The sequence below is a fragment of the Lissotriton helveticus genome, chromosome 7 (assembly GCF_964261635.1).
Source record: "Lissotriton helveticus chromosome 7, aLisHel1.1, whole genome shotgun sequence".
NCBI classification, from domain to species: Eukaryota; Metazoa; Chordata; class Amphibia; order Caudata; family Salamandridae; genus Lissotriton; species Lissotriton helveticus.
Window position 1 is genome coordinate 1,484,417,730 of NC_136068.1, and position 23,618 is coordinate 1,484,441,347.

The following is a 23,618-nucleotide window of genomic DNA, read 5'->3' on the forward strand; positions in this document are numbered from 1 at the left end:
TTCACCTGCCCCATTTACTGCTCCTGCCCTGTTCACCGCTCCTGTCCATTCATTGCTCCAGCCCGGTTACCGCTCCTGCTCATGCCTAATCACCACTCCTCCCTGTCACTTCTCCTGCCCCATCACCTCTCCTGCCCCTTCACCTCTCCTGCCCCATCACTTCTCCTGCCCGACACCACTCCTGCCCGGTCACCACTCCTGCCCGGTCACCACTCCTGCCCGTTCACTGCTCCTGCCGTTCACTGCTCCTGCCATTCACTGCTCCTGCCGTTTACTGCTCCTGTCCAGTCAGCACTCCTGCCCGGTCAGCACTCCTGCCTTTTCACTGCTCCTGCCATTCACCGCTCCTGTCCGGTCAGCATTCCTGCCACCTCACTTCTCCTTCCCCATCACTTCTCCTATCCCATCACTTCTCGTGCCCCGTTCACTGCTCCTATCCGTTCACTGCCCCTATCCGTTCACTGCCCTATTCGTTCACCGCTCCTGTCCGTTCACCGCTCCTGCCTGGTTACCTCTCCTGCATATGCCTAATCACCACTCCTGCCCTGTCACCTCTCCTTTCCTGTTGCCTCTCCTGTCCTGTCACTGCTCCTGACCCGTCACCTCTCCTGCCCGTCGCTTTTCCTGCCTGGTCACTTCTCCTGCCCGTTACTTGATATGATATGATAATGATATGATAAAGAGGATTTATAGAGCGCACCTTCACCAGTGGTTTCTTGGCGCTTAAGTGGAGGGGCTGAGGGGCACGAGAGTGTGGAAGCTAGTCGTAGGCAAGGGTGAAAAGCCAGGTCTTAAGAGACTTCCTGAAATGGACATAGGCGGAGAGAAGTCGGAGTTCAGGGGGAAGAGAGTTCCAGAAGAGAGGTGCTTGGGAGGCGAATCTCATGCCACCATGCCCCTTGCGTCTGAAGGAGCAAGGGGACAGGAGATTGGAACCAATGGAACGGAGGGAGTGGGAGGGGATATAGCGGTGCAATAGGGAGGAAATGAAGGAGGGTCCCTGGGAAGAGAGGGCTTTGTGGATCAGGCAGCCTAATTTAAAAAGGCTGCGCTGGGCCACTGGGAGCCAGTGGAGGCTCCTGAGGAGGGGTTTGGTGTGACTGAACTTGGGCTGGCCATGAATGAATGAGCCTGGCTGCCTGGTTCTGAATGAGCTGGATTTGGTGAGATTGGTACGCAGGTATACCGGCATATAGAGAATTTGCGTAGTCAATGCCGGACATGACCAGTCCCAAGGTGACCTGAACGAGAGCTTCATGCGACATTAGTCTGCTAATTTTCCTAATGCGGCGCAGATGGAAGAAGCATGCGGAGACTACTGAGTTAATTTGGGCTCTCATGGAGAGGTCGTTGCTAATTGTGATGCCTAGGCTCTTGACCGAGTTGGCTGGGGAAGGGGGGGGGGACCAAGGGGAAAGGGGCCAGAAAGTGGAGTTCCAGGGGTTGCCTCGGGGCCCCGTGAGAACCAGCTCAGTCTTATCGGGGTTAAGCTTGAGCTGGTTTGCGTTCATCCATGTGCTGATAAAGATCATGGTGGATTGGAAGTTCTCAACGGAGGAGGGGGAGGAATCAAAGTTAAAAATGAGCTGTAGGTCATCGGCATAGTTGAAGATAACCACTGATCTTTTCTGTAGTTCAGAGATCAGGGGAAAGAGATACAGGTTGAACAAGAGGGGAGAAAGGGAGGAGCCCTGGGGGACACCACAGGTGAATCGTTTCCCTTCCGAAGTGAAGGGGGGAAGACAGATGGCTTGGTATCTGTCTTGGAGAAAGGAGGTGATCCATCTCAGCGGTGGGCCCCGGATGCCGGCGCTCTTGACTCGATCGAGGAGAACAGCATGGTCGACGGTGTCAAACGCCGCCGATAAGTCCAGGAGCACCAATGCCTGCGAGATATTCTGATTGGCTCCCTTTCTGAGTTCATCATGGACGGCCAGGACAATGGAGTCAGTGGAGTGCTGAGGCCTAAAGCCGGCTTGGTGGGGGTCAAGGTAGTGGGTGGATTCTACAAAGTTGCTTAGGCAGTTTGCCACAAAGGCATCGAGGATTTTGGCCAGATAGGGGAGAAGCGAAATTGGGCGAAAGTTGCACAATGTCCCAGTGTTACTTCTCCTGCACAGTCACCTCTCCTGTCTCATCACCTCTCCTGCCCCATCACCTCTCCATCCCCGTTGCCTCTTCTTCCCTGTCACTTCTCCCTACCCCTTCACTTCTCCTGCCCTGTCACTTCTCCAGCCCTGTCATTTCTCCTGGCCCGTCACTTCTCCTGCCCATAACTTCTCCTGCCCAGTCAACTCTCCTTTCCTGTCTCCTCTTCTGTCCCTTCATTGCTCCTGCCCAGTTGACTCTGTGTATAACATTGAAAAATTTCATATGGTGGCATAAGTTCCCACAGTACTCTGTCTGGGGAAAGCTCCTCAATAATCACTAACTCAGCATGATATGCTAAAGGCAGAAGACGGCGCATTGTCATTCGAAAGGGGATAATCAGCCTCAATCGGAATGACAATAGGCCTGCCACAGTCTGTGAGAGCTCAGGGAGGGGCTACTGCAGCCTCTGGAGTTCAACAGAGAGGTGCGAGCCGCCCCTGACTTTAAGCTAAAAGAAAAAGTTATCGTTTTTATGTTGGACTATTCTTGCCGTCCGGGATGCTTTTTTGAAAGAAAGAAGTAGGGGAACAGACTGAAATAATTTTACAAAGTAGGGGCACGCCATGCCCTTCCGATCCCGCCCACTTCTCCCACTGGCTCAGTACCTGCTGTGAAATTCTCAAACCAGTCTCCGGTTCTCCGCAAGACCGATGTACACAACGTGCATGCTCTTTGGCAAATGTCATACAAGATACTATGAAACCACATTCTTCTCTACAACTACAATTTCATGTAAATTCACTAAATTCTCATGGAAATTAAAAAAATATATACACAACTTTGCAGACGTTATCTAAGTCTCAGCAGGCTTTGCAACCACAGGAATTTACCGTGTCCTGTTCACACCAGTGAATAACAAATGAGAAAAAAATGTAAAGTTGCAGCCAAACACACTGAATGACCCCTATGCCCAGAAGGAGACGGGCTGTGGCCTAATCTCCAGAGCTGCTGACTTCTGACCTGGGGAGAAGGGTTCAGTGTTGTGACTTAAAAATAGAATGTAAATGCATGACGAAAAATGGCAGGAATCCGATAAAATAAAACATCCCCATGTGCTACTGTTGGGATGGCCGACTAGGAGGAACTGTGAACAAGTTGGATGGCCAACCAAAAGGAACAATCAGTGAAATCAGATGGGAGGAAACTAAGCACCCAAAGGCGGGACCATTACAAGCAATGCACCTGATCCAGCGCCCCTATAGAAAATCTATTCAGAAAAAGGGGGTGGTGATGGACAGAGCATCTGAGTTAAACAGAACACTCATACCCAGTCAAAAGATCAGGGCTTGATCCATCACCTTTTTTTTTAGCTCACTGCACCAACCCAGTTCAGAACCTGGCTACATGCAAATTAGTCTGTCCCTGGTCCAGTGCATCATGGGAACAGGGCAGACCAAACTACCAAGCCAATTCTTTACTGGAAAGGAAACAAGCTTCCGGGGACCGGTTTCTGGCATTGCAGCCGTCTTCGGCCCGGCTTGCTTGAATCCTGATGGTGCAGTGAGCAAGGGACTCATGTCTGAGCATACCCTGCCACTCCTATAGTGGCCAAAACGATTCAGAAAAAGGGGGTGGTGATGGACAGAGCATCTGAGTTAAACAGAACACTCATACCCAGTCCCCGGAAGCTTGTTTCCTTTCCAGTAAAGAATTGGCTTGGTAGTTTGGTCTGCCCTGTTCCCATGATGCACTGGGCCAGGGTCAGACTAATTTGCATGTAGCCATGTTCTGAACTGGGATGGTGCAGTGAGCTAAAAAACGGTGATGGATCAAGCCCTGATCTTTTGACTGGGTATGAGTGTTCTGCTTAATTCAGATACTCTGTCCATCACCACCCTCTTTTGAATCGTTTTGGCCACCACAAGTGTGGAAGGGTATGCTCAGATGTGAGTCCCTTGCTCACTGCACCATCAGGATTCAAGCAAGCCGGGACGAAGACGGCTGTAATGCCAGAAACCGGTCCTCGGAAGCTTGTTTCCTTTCCAGTAAAGAATTGGCTTGGTAGTTTGGTTTGCCCTGTTCCCATGATGCACTGGGCCATGGTCAGACTAATTTGCATGTAGCCAGGTTCTGAACTGGGATGGTGCAGTGAGCTAAAAAACGGTGATGGATCAAGCCCTGATCTTTTGACTGGGTAGGAGTGTTCTGCTTAATTCAGATACTCTGTCCATCACCACCCCCTTTTGAATCGTTTTGGCCACCACAAGTGTGGAAGGGTATGCTCAGATGTGAGTCCCTTGCTCACTGCACCATCAGGATTCAAGCAAGCCGGGCCGAAGACGGCTGTAATGCCAGAAACCGGTCCCCGGAAGCTTGTTTCCTTTCCAGTAAAGAATTGGCTTGGTAGTTTGGTCTGCCCTGTTCCCATGATGCACTGGGCCAGGGTCAGACTAATTTGCATGTAGCCAGGTTCTGAACTGGGATGGTGCAGTGAGCTAAAAAACGGTGATGGATCAAGCCCTGATCTTTTGACTTGGTAGGAGTGTTCTGCTTAATTCAGATACTCTGTCCATCACCACCCCCTTTTGAATCGCTTTGGCCACCACAAGTGTGGAAGGGTATGCTCAGATGTGAGTCCCTTGCTCACTGCACCATCAGGATTCAAGCAAGCCGGGCCGAAGACGGCTGTAATGCCAGAAACCGGTCCCCGGAAGCTTGTTTCCTTTCTAGTAAAGAATTGGCTTGGTAGTATGGTCTGCCCTGTTCCCATGATGCACTGGGCCAGGGTCAGACTAGTTTGCATGTAGCCAGGTTCTGAACTGGGATGGTGCAGTGAGCTAAAAAACGGTGATGGATCAAGCCCTGATCTTTTGACTGGGTAGGAGTGTTCTGCTTAATTCAGATACTCTGTCCATCACCACCCCCTTTTGAATCGTTTTGGCCACCACAAGTGTGGAAGGGTATGCTCAGATGTGAGTCCCTTGCTCACTGCACCATCAGGATTCAAGCAAGCCGGGCCGAAGACGGCTGTAATGCCAGAAACCGGTCCCCGGAAGCTTGTTTCCTTTCCAGTAAAGAATTGGCTTGGTAGTTTGGTCTGCCCTGTTCCCATGATGCACTGGGCCAGGGTCAGACTAATTTGCATGTAGCCAGGTTCTGAACTGGGATGGTGCAGTGAGCTAAAAAACGGTGATGGATCAAGCCCTGATCTTTTGACTTGGTAGGAGTGTTCTGCTTAATTCAGATACTCTGTCCATCACCACCCCCTTTTGAATCGCTTTGGCCACCACAAGTGTGGAAGGGTATGCTCAGATGTGAGTCCCTTGCTCACTGCACCATCAGGATTCAAGCAAGCCGGGCCGAAGACGGCTGTAATGCCAGAAACCGGTCCCCGGAAGCTTGTTTCCTTTCCAGTAAAGAATTGGCTTGGTAGTTTGGTCTGCCCTGTTCCCATGATGCACTGGGCCAGGGTCAGACTAATTTGCATGTAGCCAGGTTCTGAACTGGGATGGTGCAGTGAGCTAAAAAACGGTGATGGATCAAGCCCTGATCTTTTGACTGGGTAGGAGTGTTCTGCTTAATTCAGATACTCTGTCCATCACCACCCCCTTTTGAATCGTTTTGGCCACCACAAGTGTGGAAGGGTATGCTCAGATGTGAGTCCCTTGCTCACTGCACCATCAGGATTCAAGCAAGCCGGGCCGAAGACGGCTGTAATGCCAGAAACCGGTCCCCGGAAGCTTGTTTCCTTTCCAGTAAAGAATTGGCTTGGTAGTTTGGTCTGCCCTGTTCCCATGATGCACTGGGCCTGGGTCAGACTAATTTGCATGTAGCCAGGTTCTGAACTGGGATGGTACAGTGAGCTAAAAAACGGTGATGGATCAAGCCGTGATCTTTTGACTGGGTAGGAGTGTTCTGCTTAATTCAGATACTCTGTCCATCACCACCCCCTTTTGAATCGTTTTGGACACCACAAGTGTGGAAGGGTATGCTCAGATGTGAGTCCCTTGCTCACTGCACCATCAAGATTCAAGCAAGCCGGGCCGAAGACGGCTGTAATGCCAGAAACCGGTCCCCGGAAGCTTGTTTCCTTTCCAGTAAAGAATTGGCTTGGTAGTTTGGTCTGCCCTGTTCCCATGATGCACTGGTCCAGGGTCAGACTAATTTGCATGTAGCCAGGTTCTGAACTGGGATGGTGCAGTGAGCTAAAAAACGGTGATGGATCAAGCCCTGATCTTTTGACTGGGTAGGAGTGTTCTGCTTAATTCAGATACTCTGTCCATCACCACCCCCTTTTGAATAGTTTTGGCCACCACAAGTGTGGAAGGGTATGCTCAGATGTGAGTCCCTTGCTCACTGCACCATCAGGATTCAAGCAAGCCGGGCCGAAGACGGCTGTAATGCCAGAAACCGGTCCCCGGAAGCTTGTTTCCTTTCCAGTAAAGAATTGGCTTGGTAGTTTGGTCTGCCCTGTTCCCATGATGCACTGGGCCAGGGTCAGACTAATTTGCATGTAGCCAGGTTCTGAACTGGGATGGTGCAGTGAGCTAAAAAACGGGGATGGATCAAGCCCTGATCTTTTGACTTGGTAGGAGTGTTCTGCTTAATTCAGATACTCTGTCCATCACCACCCCCTTTTGAATCGCTTTGGCCACCACAAGTGTGGAAGGGTATGCTCAGATGTGAGTCCCTTGCTCACTGCACCATCAGGATTCAAGCAAGCCGGGCCGAAGACGGCTGTAATGCCAGAAACCGGTCCCCGGAAGCTTGTTTCCTTTCCAGTAAAGAATTGGCTTGGTAGTTTAGTCTGCCCTGTTCCCATGATGCACTGGGCCAGGGTCAGACTAATTTGCATGTAGCCAGGTTCTGAACTGGGATGGTGCAGTGAGCTAAAAAACGGTGATGGATCAAGCCCTGATCTTTTGACTGGGTAGGAGTGTTCTGCTTAATTCAGATACTCTGTCCATCACCACCCCCCTTTGAATCGTTTTGGCCACCACAAGTGTGGAAGGGTATGCTCAGATGTGAGTCCCTTGCTCATTGCACCATCAGGATTCAAGCAAGCCGGGCCGAAGACGGCTGTAATGCCAGAAACCGGTCCCCGGAAGCTTGTTTCCTTTCCAGTAAAGAATTGGCTTGGTAGTTTGGTCTGCCCTGTTCCCATGATGCACTGGGCCAGGGTCAGACTAATTTGCATGTAGCCAGGTTCTGAACTGGGATGGTGCAGTGAGCTAAAAAACGGTGATGGATCAAGCCCTGATCTTTTGACTGGGTAGGAGTGTTCTGCTTAATTCAGATACTCTGTCCATCACCACCCCCTTTTGAATCGTTATGGCCACCACAAGTGTGGAAGGGTATGATCAGATGTGAGTCCCTTGCTCACTGCACCATCAGGATTCAAACAAGCCGGGCCGAAGACGGCTGTAATGCCAGAAACCGGTCCCCGGAAGCTTGTTTCATTTCCAGTAAAGAATTGGCTTGGTAGTTTGGTCTGCCCTGTTCCCATGATGCACTGGGCCAGGGTCAGACTAATTTGCATGTAGCCAGGTTCTGAACTGGGATGGTGCAGTGAGCTAAAAAACGGTGATGGATCAAGCCCTGATCTTTTGACTGGGTAGGAGTGTTCTGCTTAATTCAGATACTCTGTCCATCACCACCCCCTTTTGAATCGTTTTGGCCACCACAAGTGTGGAAGGGTATGCTCAGATGTGAGTCCCTTGCTCACTGCACCATCAGGATTCAAGCAAGCCGGGCCGAAGACGGCTGTAATGCCAGAAACCGGTCCCCGGAAGCTTGTTTCCTTTCCAGTAAAGAATTGGCTTGGTAGTTTGGTCTGCCCTGTTCCCATGATGCACTGGGCCAGGGTCAGACTAATTTGCATGTAGCCAGGTTCTGAACTGGGATGGTGCAGTGAGCTAAAAAACGGTGATGGATCAAGCCCTGATCTTTTGACTGGGTAGGAGTGTTCTGCTTAATTCAGATACTCTGTCCATCACCACCCCCTTTTGAATCGTTTTGGCCACCACAAGTGTGGAAGGGTATGCTCAGATGTGAGTCCCTTGCTCACTGCACCATCAGGATTCAAGCAAGCCGGGCCGAAGACGGCTGTAATGCCAGAAGCCGGTCCCCGGAAGCTTGTTTCCTTTCTAGTAAAGAATTGGCTTGGTAGTTTGGTCTGCCCTGTTCCCATGATGCACTGGGCCAGAGTCAGACTAATTTGCATGTAGCCAGGTTCTGAACTGGGATGGTGCAGTGAGCTAAAAAACGGTGATGGATCAAGCCCTGATCTTTTGACTTGGTAGGAGTGTTCTGCTTAATTCAGATACTCTGTCCATCATCACCCCCTTTTGAATCGCTTTGGCCACCACAAGTGTGGAAGGGTATGCTCAGATGTGAGTCCCTTGCTCACTGCACCATCAGGATTCAAGCAAGCCGGGCCGAAGCGGGCTGTAATGCCAGAATCCGGTCCCCGGAAGCTTGTTTCCTTTCCAGTAAAGAATTGGCTTGGTAGTTTGGTCTGCCCTGTTCCCATGATGCACTGGGCCAGGGTCAGACTAATTTGCATGTAGCCAGGTTCTGAACTGGGATGGTGCAGTGAGCTAAAAAACGGTGATGGATAAAGCCCTGATCTTTTGACTTTGTAGGAGTGTTCTGCTTAATTCAGATACTCTGTCCATCACCACCCCCTTTTGAATTGTTTTGGCCACCACAAGTGTGGAACGGTATGCTCAGATGTGAGTCCCTTGCTCACTGCACCATCAGGATTCAAGCAAGCCGGGCCGAAGACGGCTGTAATGCCAGAAACCGGTCCCCGGAAGCTTGTTTCCTTTCCAGTAAAGAATTGGCCTGGTAGTTTGGTCTGCCCTGTTCCCATGATGCACTGGGCCAGGGTCAGACTAATTTGCATGTAGCCAGGTTCTGAACTGGGATGGTGCAGTGAGCTAAAAAACGGTGATGGATCAAGCCCTGATCTTTTGACTGGGTAGGAGTGTTCTGCTTAATTCAGATAGTCTGTCCATCACCACCCCCTTTTGAATCGTTTTGGCCACCACAAGTGTGGAAGGGTATGCTCAGATGTGAGTCCCTTGCTCACTGCACCATCAGGATTCAAGCAAGCCGGGCCAAAGACGGCTGTAATGCCAGAAACCGGTCCCCGGAAGCTTGTTTCCTTTCCAGTAAAGAATTGGCATGGTAGTTTGGTCTGCCCTGTTCCCATGATGCACTGGGCCAGGGTCAGACTAATGTGCATGTAGCCAGGTTCTGAACTGGGATGGTGCAGTGAGCTAAAAAACGGTGATGGATCAAGCCCTGATCTTTTGACTGGGTAGGAGTGTTCTGCTTAATTCAGATACTCTGTCCATCACCACCCCCTTTTGAATCCTATAGAAAATCTGTCTCAACAACGCTACCCAACACCATGATACTCACCATTAATCATAAATCTCTCACAAGGCTCATAAACTAACAAGACAAATTTTGGGCAGCTGAATCATGTGACCTAATTAATCAGAACTATTCATAAAACTATTTATACATTTATATACAACTGCAGTTTATCATTTCTAACCATGGTTTGAAACAATAATCATTTATTTAAGTCACTAAGGTAAATGGATCAACTGATGGCAACTAGACCATGAATAAACAAGACCTGCTTGTCGTTTCAAAATCTAATTTTATTTACTTTATTATTCAAAGAAAGAGCATTTTCAAATAAGAATCTTTATTTATTAGCAAATTATCAGCATTTTATTGAGGAAAGGACTTATTAGACCGACATTTAGAAGCAAATCATTCAGCATGAACTAAAGTAAAAAAAACAGTTTCCATTCCCTTAATCTATTTCCCTGTCTAAAACTCGCTTCACCTAAAAGAATAGTCATTAAAGACTGCTGTCCTTACGTGCGCCAAAGTCCAACAGCACGACACACCCTTCAGGAATCAGGAAGCAAGGAGGCGCCCTCCTGCCCATGGGGCTAGGTTTTATACCTTTCTAACTAACTAATCTCCACTAAGAAATACATTTTTCTTTGCCATCCAGTGTCCTTATTGGCTGACTGATGTCAGTCTATTACTTGTCATCACGTCTTCATACCAAAATCGAGCCCTTTTCTTTAACTCCATTATCCAAATTAATACACGACTTTTGGCTTCCTCAGAAATGCAACATTTATTGAGTAACAGTCCGTTACTTCCTTAGCTTGGCAAACTTGCCGCTTCCTGCCCTTGGATTTGTCTCTCCAAAAGCACGTTCTGCATATTTCATTTTGTCTGTATTTCTTTGACAACTGTCGACGTGGTAAAAGTTTCCACTTCGAATACGTGCAGGGCTCCACTCTGGACAGGATTCTAAACACCATCTTTAAAGCGCTAGGCCTTAAGCCTCTCCCATGGAAAACTAGTATTCAAACAAACACAAGACATTAATTAATTAAAGTATTGAAACTCATTCTGTTACCCACCCCCCTTTGCTAATTATTAACCCATTAATTATGTTACCTAGCTTTAGCACAAAAAGGCAGCAAATTAATATCTACCATCTTCATTTAGGCCGCAGTATTCCTCCACGAGCTTTTGCCACAGAAAAGACATAACATAAGCACATAAATAAGCACATGCGATTAGTTATACAGCCGCATTTAATACTGACAAAGACAAAAGACAAGATTAATTTATTATTTTTCATCGTACTTGCAAGTGCAACAAAGAGCACATAAATTAGTCCCTTGTGTCGTGTAATGCATTTTAAAACTACGTTGATTAGTACTTTTCATCGCAAACCTATTCATACGGTTATTTTATTATGGAAGTTTAACATTGTGAGTTTGAACAAAATTTTGTTCTGCACCTCGCTCCATCAACTCCCTCATCTGGTGATTTCAAAATCACCAAACTACACCCAAAAAATTTAGAAAATTTTCAACCTTGAACATGTTTTGTACATTCACAATATTAGTGTTTCTAAACTCTTGACTCAGCTGTTTGTATGCTACTCTCATTGGGTTCTACGAAACTCTTCTAATTCTATTTTTCCTGTTCTTTTCTAAGTTTATATATTCTTTTCTTTTCCCTAAGATATTTCTTTCTCTTGTGTAACATACAACTGATTTTTAACAAAAGTATTACAAAGACTATAACTAATAAAGGAGTCAGTACTTTGCCTAATATTGAACTACCAATCTCTTGAAACCAGGTTTTGATTGCTGCAAATCGTTTGCTCAAACGTTCTGAAAAATCTTCATCTTCTAAAGGTACAATTTATGAATGTAATTCTGTAATGTTTTTGATATACATCTCAATGTTTTGACTCTTGTCTGGGATATATGTGCAGCAATGCTGGACATGCAAAATTCCACAGACTTCTCCTTCTTGAGCTAGCAGAATGTCAAGGGCAAGACGATTCTGCATTACCATTGATCTCATGGCAATAAGTTCTGTTTCAACTAATTGGAAACCACTAGCAGTATCAGTAGACAACCTATCAACAATTGTGGACATTTTTCTGATTTTGATTGCATTCAGGGTTATACCCACCATAGGTATTACTGCACCAAATATGTCACCCAAAATTTCTGAAAAACTTTCCCTCTTGAACCTATTCAGGTGTTTGCCAATTTCAAATGAACCTTTTGTATTTCTATCTACATGAAATGTCTTCGGAAAGACTAAACCAACAAAACAAGTCCCATACCAGTGGTCTGGGAGATTGTAATATGCTTTGGCCCCACATACAAAATAAATTCCAGGGAAAATTGGATCTTTACCACCTTTGAATCCCCAACCACCCAAAATTTGATAAGTGTCCTCACATTGACTCGCACCTACAAAGTAATTGTCAAAAAGCGTGTTATCTCTTCTAATACAAAGCTTTCCGCTAACAGGTTCATCTATGTGAATAGCAACATTCTCATTTCTACCATTGAACTTCTCATCCTCAATTTGCCAAAACTTAGATTTGGTTTGTTTCAGAATTTCATTTCTTTTATAAATTGCTCTTCTCTCTTCAACCATGTTTAAGAAAAATTTCTCTTCCGATCTCAACTTGCATGTTAGATTATTTCTAAAAGCGTACTCATAAGTAAGTTCATTAGTTACCCTTTATTAGAGAAGAGATGCAGACACCTGTCTATCCTAATCTTGGTCACTCGCTTATTTTTACAACCTCTGACATTGAGTCTGCTCTTAGGCAGGTCCAATCGGGGAAAGCGCCAGGGATGGATTCTATTCCGGCGGACCTCTTTAAAACAAATCTCCAATTATGGGTTCCCTATATAACTTTGATTGCTAATGCAATTACCAAAGGAGCAAGAATTCCTGAATCCTGGAAAGGGGCGGAAATTCTCCCAATTTTTAAAAAAGGGGACTGTTCGGCCCCGGGAAATTACCGCCCCATCAGTCTAATTGATTCTTTACAAAAAATCTTTGCCAGGATGGTCCTTGCGAGAATCCAGGGATGGATGGAGATGGAAAATGTCCTTTCCCCTTTACAGGCGGGCTTCAGATCAGGCATCAGCACCATTGATCAGGTATTCAGACTTACTCTGGTTTACTGGAAGGTGGTGCTGATGGGCGGCGGAAACATCTATGCCGCCTTTATAGATCTGAGGTCGGCCTTTGACCTTGTGCCAAGATCCAAGATGTGGGAGGTCCTGAGAAACCTAGGACTACCGTTGGATCTATTGGACCTTGTGTTCAGATTACACGAGGACAATTTTGCTAAGGTAAGGTGGGGCAATCAGGGACAGGTAACGGATAGTTTCCCTGTAACCCGAGGTGTCCGACAAGGGTGCGTTTTGGCACCGACTCTTTTTTTATTGTTTATCGATCAGGTAGTTAAATTTTTTGCGGAGACCCCAACGGATGCACCATGCTTAGGTGGGACCAAATTTCCAATGCTCATTTTTGCAGATGACACTTTACTCCTCTCCAAGACACGTGGAGGGTTGCAAAAGGCATTAAACAGGTTTGAGGAGTTCTGTAAGCTAAATGATCTGCAAATCAACGTGAGCAAGACCAAATTTATGGTCTTAACAAAAAATCGCCCCATCAAAAGTTTTGTTACGCTAAATGGTGCTAGTCTAGAGCAAGTTGAGGCCATGACTTACCTTTGAGTAACCTTAGACTATCGCCTCCGCTGGAAATCCCAGATTGATGTACTTCGCTTAAAATTTGCTCGCCTCACAGGCTGTTTAATCCGGGAACAAAAACTGTCTCTAACTAAACGGGTTAAACCAGCACTTAGGATTTATGAGGCCAAGATTAGTTCTGCTATTTTGTATGGGGCTGACCTATTGGGCTATAAGGACCTCTCGCCATTGGTCAAAGTACAAAATAAGTTTCTGCGGAACCTGGTAGGTCTCCCACAATCTACACCAACCAAACCCCTCTTGCTGGACATGGGCTGCAAACCGATAAACGAGATGGTGCGTTATCGGCTAGTGGCGCTGTGGAGAAGGATCTGGACGTCTCCAGATCTAAGCCGGTTTGCAAGTGAATTGCTGGATGTGAGATCATTACCGGGTTCTAGTAACATCCCTTGGCTACGAGAGGTTAAATTAATTTTGGAGGAGATGGGTTTAAACGACCTATGGGTCTCTCCAGGCTCCTCCATATTTCCGCCAAAGCAAGCATTTAAAGCACTCTACTGGGCATCTGTTAAACTCCCTTCTATCGTGCAATCTGAGGGTACTAGTTTGACAGGCAGATTTTTGGCCCATAAACTAGACCCTCTCCTGGAGACTTACTGGGACGTCATCACAAAACTCTAGATAAAAAACTTTATCACCAATTTCGAGTAGGGTCCCTGCCAGTGAGATCTTTTACAAAAAATTGGACGGGCCACTCAAATGAGTTTTGCCCCTGGTGTGTTGACCAAAGGGAGAGTCTGGGTCATTTTGTCTTTGCCTGTCCAGCATATCATACCTCCCGAACTAAATGGATTAGGCCTATTTTCTGTAAATTGAAAACTAAAGGAAGTACTGAAGCCTTGCGGGCGTTACGAACTAATACATCTGAAATGGTGGTAATAGGCGTGGCCAAATATTTGGGGTGGGCATGGATTATTCATGCCAGACACACGCAGATATTGGCAGGCACCTGATTGGTAGCATAACAAATTATTTTCCTTTTTCCTTTTTTAGGGTTTCATATATTGGGTCTTTAATTGATTAATACATTGTTTAATTGTTTTTCTTAATGATGAAATGTTTTAGGCAAATTTGTCGTTTTAACTATTTTTGTATTTCACTAATTTTACTGTATAAACTGTCTTTTATGATATAAAAATCGAAATAAAGACTTATGAAACCTGAAACCTGAAACCTGAAGTTCATTAGTTACTATGAAAAATTCCCTCATCTGCTTAGCATGTTTCAGTTTATTCAGGCTGTTGTCAACTTTTAAATTAGCAAAAATGTCGTCGTAGTTAGAGTAGTAATACTCCAAACGACCTGTTTTATAAAACAGACTAGCTATTACACTACATGTTATTCCGTAAGTAAGGGGAAGCATATTATAGGTGACCCCTTCAGAAACGGAAGCGGGTAGTTTCACACAAATGTAGCAATCCTTCACATCCATAACTTTAACATATTCAGATAAGAGCCTTGAAAAAGTATTACTAGAAAAATCACCAACAGATCTATCTTGATGGATCTCTGGTTTGTGATCAATAACTCTGTTAGTTTTACCAACTACATCATGATTATCTTGTTTAAATGCAACTTTACTTGTCATATTAGCTTTGTACGTCTCTTTGTCAAATCCAAAAGGAAAAATTACAGCTAAAATTAACCAAACCAAAATTAATAAAATCACACAAATAGAAGACATTTTACAGCATCTCTTAAGTATTGAACATCTTGAATTGCTATTAGTATAAGGCATCTTTACTTTGAAACAATAGCCTCTCAGAAAAAACAAAAATTAATTTTTTTTAAAAATCACTAAATAATATACACCCTCCTGTTTTTAAATTTTTTTTTTAAAGAAAATCCTACTTTCCAACAGCTTTTCTTCGACCTTATGTCTTACATCAATGTGTTTTTCCCACTAACACAATTTCTTCGACCTTGTGTCACCTAACACAATTTCTTCAGCCTTATGCCAAATACAGATTTAACCTAATGTGGAAACAAAATTAATCATTGTCACTTGTATCATCTAAATCTTCCTGACTACTACTATTCACCTCCACCACAGGTGGGATGATTATATACGTCCACTCAGGGGACTTGTACTTTTGATTAGGCTTTGCTACTCTCTTTGCTCTATTGCTAATCACTTCTATCTTCTTTCCTGCTTGATTTTTCTTGTCTAAGTCTCCTTTTTGACTTGAGACCTCATTAACTTGCTCTTTTGATCTGTTTACTAATTTGAATTTTAGGCATCCATTTTCATTAGGCCAATTATCTCCTTTTCTTGTCAATTTCTTTTTTGGTTCAGTTTGATTACACTCTGCTCTCCAAGCTCTTTTCCTTGAACGTTTCAGTTGCGATTCATCATGACTTTCATCTGTCTCGCTTTCTGAGATTTGAATTCTAGATTCAGGTACTTCTTTACTCGGCAGCCTCACTCTGTTAGGAGCATCATCCTTATAGCTGGTACTTGGTAATTCATCTTCGTCTTCTTCTTCAATTACCTCCAACTTCCCAGTTTCAGAATCTTCGTTCCTTCTTCCAGAGCTTCCAATCTGCTTTTCAATACCGTCCTGAACTTGATTTACTTCTTGTTCAGACTCTTTATCTGCTTCTTTTTCTAGCAGATCTTCATCATTTTCAGAGTCTTGTATCACAATCTCTTCAATTTCTTCATTCAATGCTTCATTCGCATTTGAATCTTCCATATGTCGACCTTCTTGTCGATCTTCAAGATCTGGATTTCTTTCAGGTTCTTCTTCAGAGTCTGAATCTATTGTTGTGTCACCTTCGTCAGGGTTTTCAGGTGGTGCTACACAAATGGTGTGGCTAGCATGAATCCACCTTTTCAAACCTCTGCACTTAACTGTATTTGTTGTGACAAGTATCACCTGTCTTGCCTTTTGCCACCTGGGTACTAGACAGTTTCTTCTTCGGTGTACCTTTGTTCTTACCCAGTCTCCTGGTAACAGATCATGAGCGTGTTCCTTTTCCTTTGTAATCACATCAGTTCCCACCTGATGGAACACAGAAGTCACCACGTCAGATAGTTTTTTGCAATATTCCAATATGACACTATCATTAATGCTCAATAGTTTGTCAAATGGAACAAATGCTTGCCTCATGACTCTGCCCATGAGTATTTCATGTGGACTTAAACCTGTCTTTTTATCTGGGGTACTTTTCAAAGACATCAAAACAAGTGGAAGTGCATCTGTCCACTTCATTCCTGTAGCTAAACACATTTTTGATAACCTATTCTTGATTGTGCCATTCACTTGTTCAACAACACCTGATGCTTCTGGTCTGTATGCACAATGAAGCTTTTGCTTTATGAGCAATGCTTCACAAATCATTTGTAACAATCTGTTTTCAAAATGTGTTCCATGATCAGTCTCGACCGTCACCGGAAATCCATACCTAGGTATGATCTCCCTTAAAAGCAATTTTGCAACAGTAACTGAATCATTGTGACGTGTTGGGAACGCTTCCACCCTTCTTGAAAACAAACAGACTATCACCAATACGTATCTTAACTTGTTATGGGGTGGCATGTCAATGAAATCCATTTGTAATCTGGTAAAAGGACCACCCTCCCGTCCTATGGTTCCCATGCTCACAACTGTTTTTCTGTTTGGATTGATCTGCTGGCAGACCAAGCATCTCTGACAAAAAGATTCTGCAATTATCCTGAATTTAGGATTGAACCATGTCTGTCTAAATAACCTAATCATTGAATCTCTTCCAATATGTCCTGGACCATGATACATTCTAGCCATGTCAGCAATCATGCAGTCTGGCATTACTGGTCTGTCATCCTTGTAAACCCAAATTCCATCTTCTTCTCGCTGTCTACAACCTGCCTTTAACATGTGTTTTTCTCCTCATCATCTGCCTCATCTTGTAAATCTTTTACTCCTTGCCATGTCTCAACTACAGATGTTAGCATAAGTGTTTTAAAAAACATGTTCATTGTCTTTTTTCCGATTGATTGCCATATTGTTCTTTGCACAGAACCTTGCAATTTCATCAGCATAGGCATTACCTTTTGTCATTTAATCCTCTCCTTGTTTATGCGCTGTACATTTCACGACAGCAATTTTCTCTGGTAACTGAATGCCATCGATCAATCTCTTGATCAATTTTGCATTCCTGATAGGAGTTCCTGCTGAAGTTAAATAACCTCTTTGAGACCAGAGCTGGCCATAGTCATGGACTACACCATATCCATACTGACTATCAGTCACTATGGTAATTTTTAACTCTTTTGCTCTTTCACATGCACGAATCAAAGCAATTAATTCTGCTACTCGAGCTGAACGAATTCCTTTGAGACAAGAGGCTTCAACTACGTCTGCAACTGTACAGACAGAATATGCTGCACTTAGAACACCTTCATCTGTTCTTAAGCATGAACCATCAACAAAATAAACAAAATCTGATTCAGCCAATGGGATGTTTTTTTATATCATGCCTAGGTTTAGTGCAATATTCTAAAACATCCAAGCATTCATGATCAATGTCATTCTCATTTCTAATTTCTGATACAATACCCTCAGGCAACAAAGTGGAAGGATTTAAATTTACACATCTCGCAATTGAAACATTATCTGATCTCAGAATAATTTTTTCATATTTTGTTAACCTGTTACTTGTCAAATGCTGTGTTTTGCTTCTGGTAAGAAGAATTTCCACTGAATGGGGTACGTATACTTTTACAGGAAATCCCATTATAATTCCTTCACTTTGTTCAAGACTTACACTAGTTGCAGCTACTGCCTTTAAGCAGCCTGGTAATGCTTTTGCAACAGGATCAAGAACTGCTGAGAAATAAGCAATTGGCTTTCTCAGTTTTCCATGTCTTTGAATTAGAACAGATAATGCACAACCTTCCCTTTCACTGCAATACAGCTCAAATTCTTTCTCATAATCTCTCATACCTAAAGCAGGTGCTTCGCATAAACTTCTTTTTAGTTTTTCAAAAGCTTCTAACTCAGTTTCTGTTAGGATAATCGGGTCTTTTATGTCTGCGTTTGCTTTTGTCAGTCCCTGCAGTGGCTTTGCAATTACTGAAAATCCACTAATCCATTGGCGACAATAGCCAACCATTCCTAAAAACATTCTGACCTGTTTTTGTGTCTTTGGGGGTTGCATTGCCTGAATCATTTTTATGCTCTCAATTGTTACCTGTCTGATTCCTTTTGCAATTCTGCGACCAAGGTATTTTACCTCTTGTTTGCAAAACTGTAATTTTGCAGGAGACACTTTATGTCCTTCATCTGCCAAATGATTCAAAAGAGTAATAGTATCTGTTACACAATTATCTCGAGTTTTTGCAGCCACAAGGAGGTCATCTATGTATTGCACTAATGTTGATTTTCCAGGTAAATCTAGATCTTCCAAGGATTTCTTTGCAACTGATTAAAAATAGATGGACTCTCTGTATACCCCTGAGGGATATGACACCATGCTAATATGCGCTCTTGGAATCTGAACGCAAACATTTGTTGGCTATCTGGATGCAATGGAACAGTAAAGAAAGCATTACAAAGGTCAATAACTATACCATTCTGCATCATGCGGAATTTGATATAAAATTACCGCTGGGTTTGGTACAACTGGGCAACATGGAACAACTATCTGATTAACCTTTCTCAGGTCTTGAACAATCCTGAAAGTTCCGTTTGGCTTTTTAAATCCCATAATCGGTGAATTGCATGGACTACTCTCAATCTCTTTTAAAACATCTTGTTTTATAAATTTGTCAATTACAGGTATGACAGCTTCAATAACTTCTGCTTTCATTTTATACTGAGGAATGTTTGGAAAATCTACTCCTTGTTTTACTGTAATTTTAACTGGGTCTACATTTTTCATCAAACCCATTTCACTTCCTGTGAGATCCCAAATTTTAGCATTGACTGTCTCTTTTAATTCTTCAGGTAGATTATTTTCATCAAATGCAGGAAATAATTTACTTTCCTCTGCCTCAACCATTAACATTGTTAGCTTATAAAGCCCATCTTCCTCTTGAGTTTGGAGTTCAATACCATCTGGTGAGCAATATATTTTGCAGTTCATCTTACATAGGGTGTCCCTTCCTAACAAGTTTACAGGACTGCTGTTACAAACTACAAATCTATGTTTATCTTTAAATTGACCAATTTCAACTTCGACTGGTGCTGTTAAATCTGTTCTAATTTGTTGATTAGCTACGCCAACTACTTGGATACTATCACCAGAGAGAGGTAGGTTTTCTATTTCCACTGATCTAACAGTAGAACGGGTAGCACCTGTGTCCACTAGAAAAGTGATTTCTACATCATTCACTTTACCATTTACAAATGGACCTGATTGGTCTACCTCAAGAGTGGCTCCAAGCACACACACTCCCTCCTCTGTCAGGCACCGTCATAAGTAATCTTCAGAATCTCTCCCTCCATTTTCTTTTAACCAATATTGTTGAGAAACATTTGACACATTCACTCTTTGCGGTCTGTTTACCTGTTCACCTCCGCAGAATCCCGTTTCTGAACTGTATCTCTGCACATTTACACAGTTTGGAAGTGGCGGTTGTGGAATTTGACTTTGCTGATTCACTACCTGTCGCTGTAGCTGTTGCTGCAGATTTATCTCATTCTGCATCTGTGGATTTAATGGTGCATTTTTTAAATTTCTGGGCGGATTCTTACATTTGCGCTTCCAGTGTTCAATTTCGCCGCAATTAAAACATGGGAGTTTTTGTTTTAATTCTTCAATATTTCCCATCAATCTTGGTTTATTAAAATTACCCTTAAATTTACCTTGATTCTGATGAACATTTTTATTTTCTAGGGTTGCTATTTGCTGTTCAGCTACCTTTACCTGTGCCCACATGGCTTTCTCCTTTAGCTTTTTCTGTTTTGCATCTATTTCGTCACTACAATATTTTGCTTTTCTCAGAATATCATCAACTGAAAGTAATTGCCAGCCAACAAACCCGTTTCTAATCATTTCACCAATTTCAGGTCTTAAGCCATAAACAAATCTATATATGAAATGGCTCATGTCCTTTCACTCAATTTTTCATAGCCACTGTATTGTTTAAATACCAGCAGCAATCTTTCATAAAATGAATGTACTGATTATTTTGGTTCTTGATTTGTTCTGTCTATTTTAACCAAATCTACCTCTTTTGGGGGAATCTTGTTTTTTAACCACACAACTACTTTATCATACTAGTCCATAACATCTGGTGATGGAGCACCTGGTATTTTATCTCGAGCAGGTTCTTCTTCAGGCCAACTTATAGAAATTTTACATTCTGTCCAAAGATCCGAAGGGACAACAATGTCAAAGAATCCATCTAGATCAATCCACAGAACGTTTGAAACTTTAATAAATCTATCCACCTGTCAATACCATTCTACAGGTTTGTCTCTCAGCCGAGGGAAATCATTTGTGAACAATAAAATGTCCTGTCTCGTCCAAGGAACATGCACATATCCACCACCTGCTATTTCTCTCAATGGAAACTGATTTGCTACTTCTCCTCTTTCTCTTCTTTCTTACTCTTTTCTTTGTCCATTTTACTCTCCATTTACTTAATTCACCTAATCTTTTTAGGAACACAATTAATTCTTTTACATTAATTATTCTTCCTGTGGTATTCATATTCTCAATATCTTTTTCAGAGAAATCCACTCTGTAATGTTTCTGCAGATTTTTCTGCCTACTCAAATCTACTTCTAGTTCAGTAGCCATTTCCTCTAATTGATCATACTTAGTTTTCGTTTTCCATTGTATGCTTTTACAAATAAACAATAATTCATCATCCTGATATAGCTTTAAACTGTCAGGTCCAATTGTTCCAATAATCAATTCCTCCAAATCTGCTTTTAACTTTGCCACATCAAGTAATTTAAATTCTGAGCTTTGTGGAGAATGTGTTAAACCTATTTTATTTATGCTCTTTTCTGGAGTTTCATTATCAGATTCTGCACCAAATGGAGTTTTACATGGTGAACCTTGATTAAAAGTTAAGTCAGGCATTGTTTTCTCTCGGTGAATCTCTGATAAATCTGAATAAAATTTTTCAGCCACTTTTGGAATTTCTGCATTTAATGGAATAGTCAAAGCTGAGTGTCTAATTTCCCTATGATCAAATACTGGTTGAACAGGTCCAATCGTTACTGGTACTGTTACTGCTTCCATGCCTTAAGTTAACTGTTGTATTAACTCATCTTTTGATCGAAAATATTCTGAGGAATTTGGTAATTCATCACATCTTTCTGTTCTCATTACATTCCTTGGGGCTTCATTTCTCTACACTGGGGACATTTCAAAATCATTTCTAGGAGTTTCAATATAATTTCTATTTTCTCCTGATATGCTAGGATTAGATCTTAACTCTACTCTTTCAGGTGTTTTTCCATAGCTTTGATTTGACATGGTAGATGTCACATCAATAATTTCTCTTGGAGGGGGAGGAGCACTCGGGGAGACTCTTGGTGTGACTGGAACTCTTGGGGAAGACCATGAACAAACTGGTTGATATTGATAAGGGGGCGGTTTCGGTTTTGTGATATAAATCTCTTCTAAAACCGCATCTTCTGAGTCATTTTCTTCATTAATATTATTTCTCTTTTGGACATTATTTTGACCTGGTACTTCAGTAACCATCACTCTTACTGGATACAAACCGTCACACATGTCTGCGCGTCTCCATCTACGCATTCTATCCTCATGAGTTTCCCTATTAATGTCTAATTTTGGACCTCTTGTTACACCTCTGTTTTCTCGTTCGAGTTCAAACATCTCATCCTCCCATTCAACTAAAGCCTCAAATTAAGTAGGTCTAGGCTTTGTCACAAGAGCCATCATTTATTCTCTCAAGTTTTTCAAAACCTTAATAATAAATGACCCGTCTTCCGGCCAGGCTAATACACCATCATCTTTGGTATATTCCATCCAATTATCCATCCAAAGACAAGTATGATAACCATATTCACCTTCCATATAAGCTGCGGGTGTTTTCTACTTATGAAGTAATCTTCCACCTCGCGTTTCAATTTTCTTATCAGGTTTAAATATATTTTTTAATTTCTGAAGCCATGAAAGCTTCTTTTCCTCTTTCTTGTAGTAATAACTCATGTTTTTAATGAAATCCGCTTAATTCTAAATGATCGTAAGTATTTTCTTGTGGTTCCGCAAAACCAGCCAATCCGAGCGCGAAACTCACCAACAAGCCAATCAGGTTAAGCTACGTCACTACCTTGCTCAACCAATAGAATTGCTGCTTTCAGAATGAACCAATCAGCTGTCAGCTCGTCTTAGTCATAGAACCAATCAGCGCACTAGCTGTGACGTATGTTAGCCAATCACAGCGCGAACCCTGTGACGTACACTGCCGCTGCAGCTTCGCTGTCTCTCACACCACAAACTCACCCCTCCTTTACAAAATATTTTCACGGCGCCATTTTAACAATTCTTTTCAATAGAATTCAGTTAGTAACTACAGAAAAACAAACCATTTGTCTGTTTCGCTAAAATAAAGTGATAGCTTTTACAATCATTCAAGTATTCCTTGCGTGGAATAGACAACGCTATTCTCACAGAATATTCAGATTCGTTGATAAAGTAAGTAGTCTTACCCTACCCTTCTAGCAAGTAATAACAAACTCGTTTCCCTCTGAATGCTCATATAGTAACAATTCAAAGTTTGACTCAATCGTAATTACAAAATCATTTACGCATTTTCAAACGGAAGAAAACCTAATCATTCATACATGAATCTTGGTAGGACTTTAACCAACCATAGAAACCCACACTTGCCAGTAAGATAGACAACGCTTCCTTACCCTTCACTCAAGCTTGGATAAATTCTATTACTCTTTTCACAGTGAGTTTTAAAACAGGCTCCAAGTCCCTATACTCGAAAGCTACAATTTCATAGACAATCCTCACTATACATTTAACCTAGCACACCTAAAATCCCTAAACTTGTGCTGTACGTCCACAACACTAATGATATATGACAATACCACTATTTTGAAACAGAACAAATGCACTGTGCAACTTCACTTGTCACACTACACTTTAGCCGGCACAAAACTAGGAATTTTCACACTGCTGGAAAAAACCTTTTCAACAACATATAACAACTTGACAAACTTAACATGTTTTAGTCATGAATCCTATGTAACTACCATGTAGCATGTCCGTTACCATAGTAACCGTAACTCTCCTACCAAGTAATTGATCCAGCGCCCCTATAGAAAATCTGTCTCAACAACGCTACCCAACACCATGATACTGACCATTAATCATAAATCTCTCACAAGGCCCATAAACTAACGAGACACATTTTGGGCAGCTGAATCATGTGACCTAATTAATCAGAACTATTCATAA

At 42.9% G+C, this 23,618-nt stretch overlaps 1 protein-coding gene across 3 annotated transcripts in view; it reads left to right on the forward strand.

The window, feature by feature from the left end:
• The window catches only part of LOC144770405 (sacsin-like), a 435,405-nt gene that overhangs the window by 22,608 nt on the left and 389,179 nt on the right, over window positions 1-23,618 (forward strand). Inside the window, exon 1 of one of the 3 annotated variants that reach the window (XM_078654914.1) lies at window positions 11,285-11,342. The exons of the other annotated variants lie outside the window; for them this stretch is intronic. The gene's annotated coding sequence lies outside the window, so the exon portion shown is untranslated. Of the gene's footprint in view, window positions 1-11,284; window positions 11,343-23,618 lie in introns of those variants that run through there. 3 annotated transcript variants of the gene reach the window in all.